Raw genomic sequence first — 12,461 nt, 5'->3', positions numbered from 1 at the left:
GACTCGACAGCACATAACAACAACAAACAACATATAGTGGCTACAGCACTTGACTGCTAACCAGAAGGCTGGCGGTTCAAATCCACCAGCCACTCCTCAGAAGGAAGATAGGGCAATCTACTTCCGTAGTGATACTGCCTCGGAAACCCAAGGAGGGGTCACTATAAGTCGGGTCCGACTCGACGGCAAAACAACAACAACAATATGTCATCTGATGTCCTGACTGCTGCCTCCATTGGCGACGTTGTAGAACCAAGTAATGTGAAGTCTTTGACAACTTCAATCTTTTCTCCATTTATCATGATGCTGTTTACAGGTCCAGTTGTGAGAATTTTTGTTTTCTTTATATTGAGATGTAATCTATACTGCAGACTGTAGTCTTCAATCTTCATCAGTAAGTGCTTCAAGTCATCCTCATTTTCACCAAGCAAAGTTGTGTCATCATCATATCACAGGTTGTTAATGAGCCTTCCTCCAATCCTGATGCCACATTCTTCTCCATATAGTCCAGCTTCTTGGATTTTTTGCTCAGCATATAGATTGAATAAGTATGGTGAAAGGATACAACCCTGACACACTCCCTTCTTGATTTTAAACCATATAGTGTCTCCTTGTTTTGTTCGAACGACAGCCTCCTGGTCTATGTACAAGGTTGGTTTAACATCCAGTAATCATTATTGTAATACACCGTATCAATAGAATAAAAAAACTACATGATCATCTCAAGGGACACAGAAAAAGTATCTGAAAATAATACAACTCTCTTTTATCATAAAAATACTCAACAAACTAAGAATTTCCAGAACATGACAAAGGCAACTACAAAAAACCCACAGCTAAGTAAATTCTCAATGGTGAAAGGCCAGAGGCTTTTCTCCTAAGATCTGCAACAAAACAAGGAAGTCTGCTCTTGCCACTTCCATCCATCATAGGACTAAAGATGCTAAACTTTCAGCCAAATAACAGAATGGGTTATAAAATAAACAAGAATAATGCTCTCCCTTAAACAATTAACTGCAAAAGGTCAACATTTGCCCAAAAGCAAAAATGAGAAGGCAAGGAAGGGAAGGGAAACTAGGTCAATGGAAACAAAACAAACAGAGTGGAAGTAATGAGAATGGTGACACATGGTAAAAATTGTAACCAATGGCATGAAACAATTTGTATAAAAATCCTTAAAGGAGAACCTAAAGTGCTGTTTCACCTAAAACATTTTTTTTTTTATTTTTTAAAAAAGATTTGAAATTACTAAACAAAAAGAAATAAAAGGCATCCATATTAGAGATTAAGAAGTAGAATTATCTCTGATCATAGATGCCGTGATGTGGTATGTAGAAATCCTAAGGAGTGCACTGAGAAACTATTAGAACTTCAATAAACGAGTTCAGCGAACTTGCAGCATACAAGATTAATATGTGAAACTGAATGGCATTTCTATACACTTGTAATGAACAATCCAAAAAGGAAATTAAGAAAAATTACAATAGCATCAAAAATGATAAAATACTTAGGAATAAGCTTAACAAAAGAAACATAAAATTTATATTCTGAAAACTATAAAATGTTGAAAGAAATGAAAGAAGATCTAAATAAATTGAAAAATATTCTATGTCCAAGGAAATTAATACTGGCAGGATGGCAATTCTCCCTGAGCTGATGTACACATTCAATGCAATCCTTATCAGAATCTCAGATTGCTCCTTTTTGGATTTTGGAGAAGCTGGCCCTAGGAGTCATACAGAATAACAAGGGACACAGAATTGTCAAAGCAATCTTGAAAAAGAAGAACAAAGGAGGATTCACACTTCCTGATTTCAAAACTTATTACAAAGAATAGTAATAGCCTGTCCACCATGGGTGACTCTGATGGTATTTGAAATACTGGTGGCATAGCTTCCAAAATCATAGCAACACAAAAGCTACCACAGTATGACAAACTGACACGAGTGGTGGTATTAGTCATTAGGAAATGCGTACCAAAAACCACAGTGAGATACTACTTCACACCCACTAGGATGGATATAATAAAAATAATCAGATAGTAATAAGTATTGGTGAGGATGTAGAGATATTGGGACCCTCATACATTGCTGGTGGCAATGTGAACTGGTGTAGCTATGGCAGAAAACAGTTTGGTGATTTCTCAAAGTGTCAAACACAAAATTATCATATGACCCAGCAATTCCATTCCTTGGTACACTCCTAGAAGAATTTAAAACAGGTATTCAAACAAATATTTGTACACAAAGGTTCAAATTCACAATAGCCAAAAGGTATAAACAATCCAATGCTCATCAATAGATGAATAGATAAACAAAATGTGGTGTAACCATACAATGGAATATTATTCAGCCATATAAAGGAATAAATGATACATGCTATAGCATGGATGAACCTTGAAAATATTATGCTAAGTGAAAGAAAAATAAAACCAAACCAAACTCACTGCCATCAAGTCGATTCAACCCCTCCTTGGGTTTCTGAGGTGGTATCTCTATGGAAGTAGATTGCCCAATCTTCCTTCTGAGGAGTGGCTGGTGGGTTTGAACCACCAGGCTTCTGGTTAGCAGTCAAATGCCTTAAGCACTACGCCACCAGAGTTCCCAAGTGAAAGAAGTCAGTTACAAAAGACCATATAGTGTATGACTCCATTTATATGAAATGTAGGGAATAGGCAAATCTATAGAGACAGAAAATGCATTAGTGTTTGCTTAGGGATTTCCTCAATACCTAGGGTGACAGCTGAGTGATAGTTTGATTGGCTCAAGCCTAGCAAGGATTGTAAGGATGGTGCAGGACTGGGCAGGGTTTCCTTCCGTTATATATACAGTTGCTGTGAGTCAGAGCCAACTTTCATCAACTTCATGGCACCTAACAACAACAGCTAATTGGAGCCAACTTCATGGCACCTAACAAGAAGAGCTAATAGGTACTGGTTTTATTTATGATGTAATGAAAATGTTCGAAAATTGTAGTGATCATTTCAAATATCTGTCAATTAAAACATATCAAAGTGTGCAATTTAAATGGCAGAATTGTATGCTCTATGAATTATATCTCAATAAAGCTGTTATTTAAGAACAAAATTGCTTGTCTTTTACAGACACAGGCTAAAATAATATGGATGAAATAATAGATGTCTAGTATTTGCTTCAGGAGCTCTGGTGGCATAGTGTCTAAGGCATTTGATTGCTAACCAGAAGGCTGGCAGTTTGAACCCACAAGCCACTCCTCGGAAGGAAGACTGGGCAATCAATCTACTTCCGTGGTGATATTGCCTCAGAAACCCAAGGTGGGGTTGCTATGAATCAGATCCAACTCAATGGCAGTAAGGTTTCTTTTTTAGTATTTGCTTCAATATAATCCATTTAGGGTGTGGAGGGGAAATGTAAGACTGGCCATAAGTTGATCATTGTTGAAGCTAAGTTTTTGGAAGTTCATCACACTATTCTCTCCACTGTTCTGTATGTCTGACATTTGTCAGGGGGAAAAAAAAAAAAAAAAAGAAGAAGAAGAATCCCATGAACAGTTATGGCTCATTCAGAAGAGAGAGGACTGACATCTCCTTTAATAAGTTTTTGTCCAGAGGCCCCTCCCAGAGGATTAGGGATATGAAATACTGAGAAGAAGCTAAGAGACTTGGTAGCCATGGAGTGTAGAGATCTGGTTAGCACAGGGGCTGGTTAGGGTCAGGGTAGCTCAGCTTTCCTGGCACTCACTGTCTCTCCCAATTCATAGGTCATGCTGACAGTGGAGCCAGGCTGAGGATCAAGTGAGAAGTCCCCCTTCCACATATTGATATTCTAGGAAGCAGCAGTCAGGACATTAGATGACGTGTAGCATTGGGGAAGTCAACTGCGAAGGAACTGTTTCAAGTGCTGAGGAGCAAGGATATCTCCTTGAGGACTAAGGTGCGCCTGACACAAGCCATGATATTTCCAATCGCCTGGTATGCATGTGAGAGCTGAACAATGAATAGGGAAGACCGAAGAGGAGTTGATGCTTTTGAGTTGTGGTGCTGGCGAAGAATGCTGAAAGTACCATGGACTGCTAAAAGAACTAACAGATCTGTCCTGGAGGAAGTGCAGCCAGAATGCTCCTTGGAAGCAAGAATGGCCAGACTTCGTCTCACCTATTTTGGTCATGTTGTAAGAAGGGACCATTCCCTGGAGAAGGATGTCATGCTTGGTAGGGTGGAGGGTCGACGAAAGAGGGGGAGACCTTCAGGGAGATGGATTGATACAGTGGCTGTGATGATGGGCTCGAGTATAGCAGGGATTGTGGGGCTGGCGCGGGATTGGGCAGTGTTTCGTTCTGCTGTGCATGGGATCGCTATGAGTCGGAAACGACTCGAAGGCACTTAACAACAACAACAACAGGTATTGCATCCTGGGACAACCTGTTGGGAGAGGGGAGGGCTAGGTCAGCTTAGATTGGGAAACTGAGGCAAAGGTTGAGGGCAGAACTTAAGTGTTCTGGGAGCCCAGTTTCCCTCAAAAGAAGTGATATGAAATCCACCTGTCTCAGGCCCTGAGAAGACCTGCTGCACCACAGAGGGACACACAAGTCTTTACATGCTTTAGTCAGTCATCCTGGAGACTCAGGTAGACATGGGTAGGGTAAGGATGTGAGGAAGGTGGTTGCAGGGAAAGACAGGGATGATACTGCTGATCCCATCCTTTCACACAGGAACAATGCCTCACCTTTGACAGTGCTAGGTCCCAATGCTGCTCAGGTGGGGCAAGGAGACAGGAGTACTGAGAGGAATGGGAGCCCTTTGCCCTCTGGATCCTGGTGTCCTGACAGCTTTTTGAAGGTAGGATGGGATGAAGCACCAGAGGGAGGGATATGTACCTGGGTTTCCCAGCAGGAGGTGAAGCGGGAGTTGCTGACACAAGTCCATGGTGCATTGGGCTCTGTGGTCGATGAATACAGTGTGGCCCTATTGCTCCAGGGTTGGGAAACAGAGGCACCTTGCCTCTTGCCACAGATGAGTCCCAGTAAAGCCACCATGACACTTCAAGTATTGTCTCCTCCAAGACAACTTCAAGAACTTTTTCTCCTCTCCACAGCTGGACTAGAGGCCCCTCCTGCTATAATGTCCTTTGTTCCATGCAGACTGTTTTGTCAGGGCCAATAGATGCAACTATTGGGAAGTTAGGGGAGAGGGGAGGGTGGAGCCAATGGCATGAGAGTAGGGAGAAGGGTACAAAGATCAAATATTCAGGGAGGGCTACTTTTCACAATTCTTGTTCATACTAATAATGACAATAAATTTGACAGTTTTGTTTTGGAGTGTCATCAAAATATAGCCAAATCCAAACAGCTGCCTCCAAACCTTATAAGGGGCTCCCGACAAACAGCAAACCATCCTAGCAAACAGGTCCCATTGAAAATGTCTGCTCACTTGTCTGGTTCCTTGTGAACTGTAAGAGCTATTTCTATCCTAGGAACTGTGTCCCCAGCACCCAGCACAGAACCCAGCATGGACTGGACCCTCAAGATATGTTGAAGGAGGAGTTAATCCTTTCTCCCCATTGAATCTCTTTCTTCCCTTTAGCTGTTGCAGGTGCTGTTTGAGAAAGCTCTGCCCCTCAGGGACTCTAACCAAGTGCTCAGAACTCTTTGCCTGGTGCAGGTGAGATCTCTGGGGAAGGGGAGAGCCTGGCCCTGGGAGCCAGGGCCCAGATGACTCTGCAGAAGGAGCTTGAGGCTCTTGCGGAGCCAGAATAGCTAGAGTCTAGTCCCACTCTGCTGCTCACCAGCTGCCTCTCTGGGGCTTCCTTTTCCCTGACTGTGAAATGGCTGAACTCTTGGTGCCCTGTGTGACCCACAGGGTCCCCTGATGGAGAAGGAAAATGTGAACTGATTGTAGGGGGAAAGGCTGGGATTGTAACAATTGTACTTGTGCTATCCCAGCTTAGCTCCAGTGGGAGGGCTCAGGACCTACTCTCTCCAGGGGGCCAGAGAACTTGTCGGTGCTGGATGTGCCTCCTCTGGGCTTGTGACTGTTCAGAGCCCATCAGGAACTGAAAGTCTTGTCTTGAGGCAGGCTGCTGACACCTCCCAAGCCACACTCCTGGAATTTTCTGCTCATCACCAGCCTGGGGTCCTGTTTGCAGGGCCTGGATCTGTTCCCAGGACCCCCTCCCACACTCTTCCCCATATCCCGAATCCCTCTCACTCCTCTTACCCCATCCATTTAAATCTCTTCAACTCTATCCCCATCTCAACGTCCCAATTCAGTCATTATCACATTGGGTGATCTTGGGCATCCCGCTGAGCAAGACCTTAGTTTCATTATCTGTAAAAGGTGGGAACCTCAGCTACCTTCTTATTCTCACTGAATAGATGAGAGGAGAAAAGTAAGATTGTGAAGATGAGAGGCCTTAGGGATTTCCTGAGTGTGAAGCCTTTGGGATGATTCTTATAGACTCTGGAGACTTCCACAGGTTCTCTGTGGAGAAGTTCTAGGGGACAACACAGAACTCTGGTGCTTAGAGCTGAGCTCAGCCTCTCTTTCCTCCAGGGTAGGAGAAGATGCCAGTGAAGTGGAGGTGTGTGACCCAAGAGCTGCCTCAGAAGTGTATCTGCAGGTCACAGAGAGTGAGGGCAGGTGAGGACAGGAGGGCACCCATCTGCCTTCTGGACATCTGGCCTGAGCCCACTCTCCCCTGCCCAGAGCCTGCTCTCTGCTGACTCTTACCATGTCCTGCTTAGGGCCTGACCCCTCTGAGGAGCCTGGGACTCAGAGTATGTGGTTAGGGGCCTTGAGGACTCTACAGCTCCCAGGAGGTAGGTAAGTCTGATGGGGCCTGTCTTAGGCTGGGTTCTCTAGAGAAGCGAAACAAGCTGCTGGCTTCAGAGGCTGACAAACCCAAGATTGGCAGAGAAAATGGCAGATTGTTGGCTCACAGGCTGTGAAGGAAATAATCCCAAGGTTGGCAGGCAATGTGGCAGGCCACTGGTTCAAGTCCAGGAACCAGAGATGGTGATGAGCCAGATGCAGGATCCAGATCCAGCAGAAACCCAGAGATCTTTGCCTAGACGTCCACATATCTTGGGAGTTGTCTACAACCCTGAGGAAAATCCCTTTCAACTGACTTGCTGCTCATAGCAGATCTCATCATGGAAGTGACTACATTATACCATATCTCATCATGGAGGATAACTATATCATAACTGCTAAACAACTGGGAATCATGGCCCAGCCAAGTTGACATACAATCTCAACTATCACAGGGCCTTCTGACTTCAGTTAGGGAAGTGAGATGGACCACCTAAGGAAGCATAGGAGTGTTTCCCCCTTTACTCAACTCTGACAGTAAAGGCACCCCAGCACCCAGGCCAAGATTCCCTGTTGACAGATGATATAGTCAAAGGCAATGAGGTTGAGAATGAGTGTAATTATAGATGAAAATAAATACTTCTGGTCACTGATTTTTTTTATATGTTGATAAGTACACCAGGGAAAAGTTTTGCAAATAGTGTCTCCAATCATTTTTAAATGCTTTTTCATATTTTTTTTCCATATTACTTTTTAAAATTTAATAGACACTTTTGAGGAGAAGTTTTAGGTTTACCCAAAAATTGTCCAGAGAGTATGAAGTTTCCACATTACCCCTCTCTCCTGCACACTGGATTGTATAAAGCTTTCAGGACTTCATTTGCTGATGTAGCAAAACTCAAAATGAGAAGAAACATCTGCAAACATTTATTAATAATAGGAATGTAGAATGTATGAATCATGAATCTAGGAATACTGGAAGTTGTCAAAAATGAAATGGAACACATAGAATTGATATTGTAGGCATAAAAAAACCCCCAAACTCACTGCCATTAAGTCGATTTCAACTCATAGCAACTCCTCCTTGGATTTCCGAGGTGGTATCTCTATGGAAGTAGATTGCTCAGTCTTCCTTCTGAGGAGTGGCTGGTGGGTTTGAACCATCAGCTTTCTGGTTAGCAGTCAAATGCCTTAGGCACTACACCACCAGTGAGTGAACATCAGTGAGCTAAAATGGACTGGTATTGGCCATTTTGAATTAGACAATAATATGGTCTACTATGCATGGAATGATAAAGTGAAAAGGAATGGCATTGCATTCATCATCAAGAAGAACATTTCAAGATCTATCCTGAAGTACAATGCTGCCAGTGACAGGATAATATCCATAGCCTACAAGGAAGACCAGTTAATATGATTATTATTGAAATTTGCTCATTAACCACTAAGTGGTTCTTCATAGATGAAGAAATTGAAGATGTTTAGCAACTTCTGCAGTCTGAAATTGACCAAACATGCAATCAAGATGTATTGATAACTACTGGCAATTATAAAGCAAAAGTTGGAAACAAAGAAGCAGTTGGAATATATGGCCTGGGTGAAAAGATGACATCAGAGACGACATGATAGAATTTTGCAAGACCAATAATTTATTCATCAAAATACCTTTTCCAACAATATAAATGGAAACTATGCAGGTGGACCTCGCTAGCTGGAATACACAGGAATCAAACTGACAACATCTGTGAAAGAGATCATGGAGAAGCTCAATATCAACAGTCAAAAGAATACCAGGGCCTGACTGTGGAAAAGACCATCAGTTGCTCATATGAAAGTTCAAGTTGAAGCTGAAGAAAATTAAAACAAGCCTACCAGAGTCAAAATATGACCTTGGTTATATGCGACCTGAATTTAGAGACCATCTGAAGAATAAATTTGACTCACCAAAAACCAATTACAGAAGACCAGATGAGTTGTGGGATGACATCAAGAACACCATACATGAAGAAAGCAAAAGTCCATTAAAAAGACAGGAAAGAAAGAAAAGACCAAAATGGATGTCAGTAGAGACTCTGAAACTTGCTCTTGAATGGAGAGTAGCTAAAGTGAATGGAAGAAATGATGAAAAGCTGAACAGAATATTTCAAAGGGCAGCTCAAGGAGACAAAGTAAAGTATTATAATGAAATGTTCAAAGACCTGGAAGTAGAAACCAAAAGGGAAGAACATGCTTAGCATTTCTCATGCTATAAGAACTTAAGAAAAATTCAAGCCTTCAGTTGCAATATTGAAGGATTCTATGAGGAACATACTGAGCAATAAAGGAAGCATTAAAAGAAGATGGAAATAATACACAGAGGTACTGTGTCAAAAAAGAATTGGTTGGCATTCAACCATGTCAAGAGGCAGCATGTGATCAAGAACCAATGGCACTGAAGGAAAAATCCAAGCTGCACTGAAGGAACTGGTAAAACAAAAACAAAAAACAAAAACAAAACAAAACAAAACAAACAAACAAACAAACAAAAAAAAAACAAGGCTTCCAGAATTGATGGAACCACTGAGATGTTTCAACAAATGGATGTAGCTCTGGAGGTGCTTACTCCTTTATGCCAAGAAATTTGGAAGACGGCTACCGGACCAATTGACTGGAAGAGGTTGATGTTTGTGCCCATTCCAAATAAAGGTGATCCAAAAGAATGTGGAAATTATCAGACAATATTATTAATAGCACATGCAAGTAAAATTTTGCTGAAGATAATTAAAAAATGGTTGTAACAGGTAGTGACAAGGAAATGCCAGAAATTCAAACCAGATTCAGAAGAAGGCATGGATTGAGGGATGTCATTGCTGATGTCAGATGGATCTTGGCTGAAAGAAAAGAATACCAGAAAGATGTTGTGGTAGTTATGTCCGTACGTCAACTTGGCTGGGCCTGGTTGAGTGGCTGGATAGCTGGTGGCAGTTATTCCCCATGATGACACTGGCAATCAACTCCATGGTGGGATTTACCACAAGCAGCTGAGTAGCTGCCTTTGGGATGTGGTCTGCTTCCTGTATATAAGGAGAAGCCTTGCGTATGGTCTCTAGCCTATGGGACGCTTGGACCCTGCATGTAGCTGTGTCATTGTTTAGCAGCCTGCCATGCTCTGCCAACCTTGGAACTTACAATGGACTTAAATTAATGGCCTGCCATGTGGTTTGGTAACATTGGGACTGTGCCTTTTTACTTGTCAACTTTGGGGCTTCTCAGTCTCAGCAGCCAGCAGCTGTCTGAGTGAAGAAATGCCTCTAGCTCCAGTGGGCTGAGAGCAGGAGGCAGAGCTGGACCTCAAGGTTGAGGGGCTTTCACTCAGCCCCTAGAGCCTGGCACTTTGAAATCAGACTTGTAGCCTCCTGAACTGTAAGAGAATAAGCTCCTGTTTGTTAAGGCCATCCCATTTGTGGTATATTCTTGTCAGAGTGGCACTAGGTAACCAGAACAGATGTTTACTTGCATTTTATTGACTATGCAAAGGCATTTGACTGTATGAATCATAACAAATTATGGATAACATTGTGAAGAGTGGGAATTTCAGAGCACTTCATTGTGCCCAAGAGGAACCTGTACACAGACCAAGAGCTAGTTGTTTGAACAAAACAAGGGAATACTGCACAGTTTAAAATCAGGAAATGAGTATTCTTTCACCATACTTTTTCAATCAGAATGCAGAGCAAAAACTCCAAGAAGCAGGTCTACATGAAGAAGAACCTGGCATGAGGGTTGGAGACTCATTAACAACATGCGATATGTAGATGACACAACCTTGCTTGCTGAAAGTGAAAATGACTTGAAGCACTGACTGGAAGACTCCAGTTTTCAGTATGGATTACACCTCAGTATAAAGAAAATGAAAATCCTCACAACTGGACCAATAAGCAACATCCTGACAAATGGAGAAAAGATTGAAGTTGTCAGGGATTTCATTTTACTTGGATCTACAATCAATGTCCATGGCAGCTGCAGTAAAGAAATCAGAAGATGTATTGCACTGGGAAAATATGCTGCAAAAGACCTCTTTAAGTATTAAAGAAACCAAACTCACTGCCATCCAGTTGGATCTGATTCATAGTCACTTTGAAGATTAAAATGTCTGATCTAAACCATGGTATTTTCAATTGTCTCATATGCATGTGAAAGCTGGACAATGAACAAGGAAGACCGAAGAAGAGTTGATGCTTTTGAGTTGTGGTGTTAGTAAAGAACACTGAAAGAGCCATGGACTGCCATAAGAAGGAACGAATCTGTCCTGGAAGAAGTGCAGCCGGAATGCTCCTTGGAAGCGAGAATGGCCAGACTTTGTCTCACCTACTTTGATCATGTTATAAGAAGGAACCATTCCCTGGAGAAGGTTATCATGCTTGGTTAAGTGGAGGGTCAGCAAAAAAGGGGAAGACCCTCAATGAGATGGATTGACACAGTGGCTGCAACAATGGGCTCAAGTACAGCAAGGATTGTGCACGACCAGACAGTATTTCACTCTGTTGTACATAGGGTCACTGAGTCACAGCTGACTTGGCAGCACCTAAAAACAACAGAATAATTTCACTGCCTTAAAAATGCCCTATGCTCCACCTACTTATCCCTTCCTCATCTCCATCCTAGAAGCCTGACAATCACTGATCTTTTCACTATCTCCATATGTATGCTTTTTCCATAATGTCATTTAGTTAGTCCCCTTCTACTTTTTAATTTTTACTTTTCTAATTCTTTTTCAGCTTCTTATATATGTTCAGTAAGCTCTGGTGGTGCAGTGGTTAGAACCCTTTGCTGTAACAGAAAGGTTGGCACCTTGGACCCACTAGCTTCACAGAAGAAAGATGAGAGTCTGTTTTCATAAAGATTATAATCTTAGAAACCGGAGTTCTACTCTGTCCAGTAGGGTCTTTAAGAGTGGGAATTGACTCAACCACATGGGTTTATATAACTTCTGATCTATCAAACTGCAAAGTTGTAGAAACCATGATTGGAAAATTCCCAATCAATCATCTCTCCATGCCCCACTTTATACCCGTTGTTGTTGTTGCTGTTAAATGTTGTTGAGTCTGCTCCAACTCATAGCAACCCTATGTACAAGAGATCCATCAGTGTTTAAAAGTTATGAAAACACAAATTAGTATAGAAAATAACTATTTCAAATCAACTTGAAATATTTTTAAAAATCATGTAAATATTTTACAGGTGGATAGATGAGTGGACAGGCTGAATGATTAGGTATGTCTATGCAGGGTGGAGTGTACCCATGACCATGTATAGGGTTGGCAGACAATGTTTCTAAAAGTGTATTGGTATTTTCTATAAGAATTGCCAGGTATACAGTAGAGCTGACAAGGGACAAGGTTGTAGTCACTTCTTGGCCACAGCCAGCTACCTGGAGGGAGCAAGTGGTTGGACCTGTGGGTTCTGGACCATGGGTGCAAGGGACGTCAAGCTCAATTGGCATAACATACTACACAAAACCATTGTTCTACATCCTACTTTGGTGAGTAGTGACTGGAATCTTAAAAGTTGCAAGTGGCCATGTAGATGCAACGATGGGTCTCTCCTCATCCAGAGCAAAGAAGAATGAAGAAAACCAAGGATGCATGGAAACAATTAGTCCAAGGGAATGGTACACCATGTGTTCCTCAGTCTA

General features: G+C 42.1%; 1 pseudogene; it reads left to right on the top strand.

Annotated features, from left to right (window-relative positions):
* The window catches only part of LOC103195506, a 31,686-nt pseudogene extending 21,140 nt beyond the window's left edge, over positions 1-10,546 (top strand).
* The last annotated feature ends 1,915 nt before the right edge of the window (positions 10,547-12,461 follow it).

The sequence above is a fragment of the Orycteropus afer genome, unplaced genomic scaffold (genome assembly GCF_000298275.1).
Source record: "Orycteropus afer afer isolate SDZICR_OR568_19922 unplaced genomic scaffold, OryAfe1.0 scaffold00056, whole genome shotgun sequence".
Classification (NCBI taxonomy): Eukaryota; Metazoa; Chordata; class Mammalia; order Tubulidentata; family Orycteropodidae; genus Orycteropus; species Orycteropus afer.
The sequence above is the reverse complement of the archived record's forward strand: the minus strand, read 5'-3'. Positions and strand labels throughout refer to the sequence as shown.